Consider the following 6,000-nt stretch of genomic DNA (forward strand, 5'->3'; position numbering starts at 1 on the left):
GAGAATTTTTTTTTAAAGGAAAGGAGGAGAAAAACTTAAGCAGAATGGTATGTCTAACTTCCATCTAGGAATTCTAACACCAATCCCACAGGAGTTCCAGAAGGAGAGAAAAAAATAAGAACTGGAAGGAAGAAAATTAAATAAATTGTAGAAGAAAGCTTCCTAGAGCAGAAGCAAACCCAAGTCTTGGATCCACCCATTACCAAACAAAAAGGCCCACACCTAAACATAATCTTATGAAATTTTGAAACATCAAAGATAAGGAGAAGAACATAAATCTTCTGGGGGAGGGGGGGCAAGGGGCAGTTTGAAATATCTGCAGAGGAACTGGCATCCGACCTCTCATCAACTATTCTGGATACTGGAAGATAGTGGAGCAATCCCGGCAAAGTTCTGATAGATTATTTTCAACCTAAATTCTATAGCTAAGCAAACCACTAACCAGGTGTGAGGGTAATATAATGCAAGGATTTTTAAACATGCCAGGATTCAGAAATTTTACTGTCCAGTAAAGATGTTTCTGAGCTATTCATACTCTGGGGGAAGTTCACACTGCTTGCTCCCCATATATAACCTTGGGTATTTTTATGCAACTGAAACCAGAATAAAGTACCATGTCCTTTCTGAAAAACTTACCTGCCGTTGTATGCCAGCAAAAACTTAAATGAAACAAAAGAAACAGAAGACATGTGGACCAAACCAGAAGTCCAATAAAATAAAATGTCAAGATGACAGCTATACAGCAGCACTAAACCTAAAATTCACATTGAAACAGGAAGTCGGGAATCCCCTCAACCCACCTTCCCTCCCCTTTAAGGCCATCAACCTAAAAAACAAGATTTATTTCAACAGCAGTGTAATTAAGAAGCTTGATATACTTACTAATTGGATAAATACTTCACATGATTAAAATCTCCATCTCCCAAATCAGACTGCTTTTGTTCAAGTTACAAAAATTACAAACGTAGTACGTGACCTTGAACAGTTCCATACCTGCTCTTTGGCTCAATTTCCTTGTTTAAAAATGGGTATACACATAATTTCTACTTCATAGGGTCATTACGGGTGTTGAATGAAATAATGCATACAAAATATTTAGTGCTTGGCCCTCAGTAACTTCTACAAAAAGATTTATTTTATTGTTATAATATTCATATCAACAAGAAAAAAGAGAGGCCATTAGAGATTTTGGAAAAGATCAAGAAAGCTGTCAAGAAATGTCAAATGTCAAATCAAAGCAAATTAAACCACAGCGTGATTTTAGCAAGTAAAGTACTATGAAGCGGAAAACAGAGAACTCATTTGACCTTGAAGATTGGATCTTTTCTCCTGTGAGTCCATGAGTTTGGTAATTTAGGATTATTTTTCTTTCTCTACAAGTCTAATCAAACTACTTGGTTCTCCACTGAATAATATTTACATAATTATAATTTCCAATTGCCATTTAATGGTTTTCGATTTTAAGAAACTAATCTATCGTCAAAGCATAGAAAACTTAATTATAGTTACAGATCAGAATACAAATGTAATAAACCTTGATCAAGGAAAAGTAATGACCCAAGTTGAGGGGGGAGGGGCCAGAGAATAGGGGAAGGAAGTGTCTGTGGTGCATTTTCTCTTCTTAGGTAAAGGGGACTCAAGAAACAATTATAAAGGTAACCAAAAGAAGACATTCTAGACAATAATATAACTTTTAATGATAGAAGAGGAGAGGAACGATGTTCATGTGCTAAATTCTACGACTTCCCAAACCAACTTAGTTCTTGGGAGTAGGCCCCGGGGAAGGCAGGAGGATAACTTTACTTTTTTTTTTTTTTTTTAATGCCTTGATGTTATTTGAAAACTTTCTTGTATGTTTGAATTACTTACATTATTCAGTAAATCAAAAAACACTGATTCCACGAGTCCATAAATAGCTACAGAATACATACTCTGTGCCAGGCCTTGTTTTTAGACTCTGGGAATCACAAGATAAAGTCTTTCCCTCAACAAGCTAACATTCTAGTGAGGAAATTAACAGTAAATACAGAAGCAATTTGATGAATAAGCAAAATTTAGAGGGTGATTGCAATGAAGAAAATGGAGTAATATGATACAGGGTGTCTACAAGGGGGCAGGTGAAATCTCCTTAACTAGGGTATTCGGAGAAGGCCTCTGGGAAGAATGATTTGAACTGAGATGTGAGCAGCCGCGCAAATGTGTGGGGGAGTGTCACATTCAAAGGCCTGAGACTGGAAGGAGTGTAGCATGCAGACTTGAAAGAAGGCCAGCTGGTTGGAACTAAAGTTGGAAAGTTCCCGTTAGAAAGTCAGAAAGTTGCACGATTTTTCTCCAGAAACATTCAGCTATTCAAATGCCGACATGGAGTGGATTGATGATTGGATTTGACCAGGTCCAGATTACTGTCAGCAAAGAGGAAGGGGGAGGGGGTAAGGGAGGTACAAGGCCTTGCAAAGGAGAAATTGTAGTGCTATGTCACGATTCAATGGTGTTTCGGAAGATGGTTGCAACGACACCCCCTCCCCATGCACATGCTCTTTTGCGGTGTGATCTTGCCACTCCCCCGCCAAGGGGTGGAGTCTATTTACCCTCCCTGCGGATCTGGGCTCACCATATATTTTGCTTGGACTAACAGAATGCAGCAGAAGCGGTGCTGTGTACCATCTGCAGCTTCTAGCTTTGCCAAGTACAATACTCACTCTTGACATCCACTGCCATGTAAAGAAGCCCAAGATAGACCGTGGAGGCAACACTGCATGAACGGAGAGCAAGTGAGACAGAGCAAGAGAGAGATCCCAGCCGTCACCACCAAGGTTCCAGATCTGTGATGAAGCCGTCTTGGACACTCCAATCCCAGCCACCATCTGACTACAACAACCTCAGGAGGGATGCCGGCTGATGCCACGTGGAGCAGAAAACCCATCCAGCCAAGCCTTGCTCAAACTTCTGGCCTACAGAATTGTGAGCAAGTAAAATATTTGCTGTTTTGAACCACTGAGCTCTGTGGTGATTTGTTATACAGCATTCGGTGAATCAGGAAGCGCTCCCTCAGCTTGTTGCCATCATCTACTGAAAGGAAATGAAGATTTTTTTTGGGGGGGGGTGTTGTTAATACTAGTGAAATACCACAGAGCCAATAGTGTTTGTTGGAGCTGAAGCTTTCCTGAGGATGAGGAATTTCTGAAGTGGGAGTACTACTGTGGAGGGTTAGTTAGAAAGACAGGAGGTGATGCCAAAGAGTGGAAAACTCGAAATCTATCAGATACTGCTGTTATAACTGATGACAAGGCCATGGGTGTGACCATAGGGGCAGGCAGTTGTGGTCAAGCTGAGGAGCCAGGAGGATCAAGGAACAGAGAGGCCAGGGTGTCAAACGGTCATCTGCATAGATGTAAAGGTTGCCAAGAACATCGACAAGGAAACAGCTCAATATAATGTTTAAGTGCACACGCTCTGGAGCCAGACTGCATTTCCAGCCCTGACTCCATCACTAACTGTGCATGATGCTAGGCAAAGTATATTACTCTGTGCCTCTCAGTTTACTCATCTGTAAAATGAGGGTGGGAATCATACCTGTCTCAGAGCATTATAGAAATTAAATAAAATAAAGCTTTCAGAGGGTGTAGAAGAGTTCCAGGCGAAGAGAGACACTCGAGTGTTGTCATTGTCTTATCACTGGCAGGAGAGACGACAGCAAAGCAGGTGCAGGAGGCCCCCGGGACTGAGGTCAGTGATTGACAACAAGGTGGGGCAGCAGGTGGTAACATCTGATGATGTGCTTTAAAGGGGCCGAGGGCTTTGAAGTTGGAAGCAAGAGCAACGATTAATTAGAAGTAGCAAAGGCAAGTAAGGAAGAGATTTGCCCTTTTTCCGGGCTTTAAGGTCCATGGCGTATGAAATCAAAAGTCTCTCCTTGAGAGGACTGCTGAGGAAGCAGGGTCCTCAGGGAGAGCCAGCTTCTGGCCAGAGTGAGAAGGTAAAGGCAACATCCAGGCCAGGGGAAGAGAATGTGTGTGTGCCGATGACAGAATGCCAGCCTCGGGACTCCAAAGGGCATAGGAGAAGGGCTGGCACAGATGAAGAGAAATGGAAGAAGGGTCGGGTTTCAGGATGTACAGAGTAGTGCAGGAAGAAGGGAATGTGGTTGAGGGCTCATCTGATGGGGATTAAAAATTAAGGCAAAAAATATTCATGACCCACACGAGGCTGGTCCAGGAAGTCTCTCAGGAAGGAATGTGGGAAGACCCAGAGCCGGTTGTCCATCCTGGCTCGAGGTGGTATGTGGGTATGTGGGTCTAGGGGGTGGCAGGGGCTTCCTCAGAGCTGTTCTGCTGGACAACTCACTTCCCTATGCAAGTTTTTAAATGTACAGGGTATGGTGAAGGGGGTATTGTTCCCTTCTAACCCTAGCTGGAAGAGTGAAGAATTAGAGCGTCCCATCTGTGATCCATTCATGGAAACCTAAGGGGTAATTATTTCTCTTTCCAGGGCAGAGAGGCTGGGCCAGCCGCCTCTGGGTGATTAAAGGGTACCAGGGGCTTGACATCATGCGTGGCAAAAGGAAGGACCCTTACTAGCGTTTATAGTATGTCTTAGCCCATTTGAGCTTCTCTAACAAAAATACCATAGACTGGGTGGCTTACAAACTTTTATTTCTCACCGTTCCAGGAATCTCAGATGTGGGCAGCAACAGATTCAATGTCTACTGAAGGATCATTCCCGGTTTGTAGATAGCCGCCATCCTTACTGCATCTTCATGTGGCGAAAGAGGCGAGGAAGCTCTTGGAGGTCTCATTGATAAGGGCATTTATCCTCATTTCTTACCCCTTCCCTCACCCTTCCTGCTCCAGTCACATTGGTCTCCGGTCCTCGCCCGCACCAAGCACACTCCCACCACAGGGCCCTTGCTCCTACTGTTTCCTTGTCTCTGAAGTATGCACATGGTTCGTTTCTGCATTCCTTCAACTGTACTTACCCCCTGGTTAGAGATGACTTCCCTGACCCCTCCCCACATAAAATAGAACTGCCGTCCACACAAAGGCTTTCCATCTCTTTATCCTGCTTTATTTTTCTCCATTACACTTTTCATTATCTAATGTACTCTATTCATCTTTTGGGGTTTTGTTCCCTGCCTTATCACGGGCACCTACAACTGTTTCTGTAACAAAAATATTTGTTGAACAAATGAATGAATTTGTACTCTCATTTCAACACATTCTCTGTGCTTGACCTTAAGTATGAGACTTAAATTCTCTAAAGTCTCATTTCCATAAAATGGTGATATCAAAACACCTATCTCATACTGTTTTTGCTAAATTAGGTGACATAATATGTGTGAAGTCTCTTCCACTGTGCCAGAATTCTAGAGGAGCTAAATAAACACTTGTTGCCATTGTTGTGGTTATATCATTAGTTAATGCTACCGTAGCAAACTGTGGCCAAGAATTTAGTTTCAGTGTCCCCAGAACACCCTCCAGACCCACTTCTAGAAGCTTTAGGGACCAACCACGATCCCCGTGCTTGCCCTGTCCTGGCAGATCCCCCCTCCCGGCATCCCCCCACCAGACTCAGGCTCACGTACCTGCCAGAGCCCTTTGTAGAAGTACTTCTTTGTCTCAGGGAGAAAATAGCTCACCCATGTGACACCAATTCCATCTTCCAGGACACCAGGGTGGTATTCTGTGCAACGAAAGTAATTTACTAAATGGTCCTCTGGTGCCGTTGAAAAGTGAATTCATTTGGCACAGGTCACAAGTTTATTTCCAGAGAGCAGTTTCCTCCCTGCCAGAGCAGGCCCAAGTCTGATGGAAAATTGAAGCGCAGAGTGGAGGGTCCACGCAACAGTGGCTCGGGAGCCAGGCAAGGGAGAGAAACAGGAGGAGCAGTGATGACTGTGAGAAAGCCAAGTTGTTCTCCGTCTTGCTCTTGGGACTGGTAACTTGTTGTCCGGAGGGACCCACAGATGGAGGGGGGCAGTTACTACCGTGGGGAAGGCATGGG

This window comes from Mirounga angustirostris, unplaced genomic scaffold (genome assembly GCF_029215605.1).
Source record: "Mirounga angustirostris isolate CCGP_5_RB_7025 unplaced genomic scaffold, mMirAng1.0.hap1 SCAF_1, whole genome shotgun sequence".
Lineage (NCBI taxonomy): Eukaryota > Metazoa > Chordata > Mammalia > Carnivora > Phocidae > Mirounga > Mirounga angustirostris.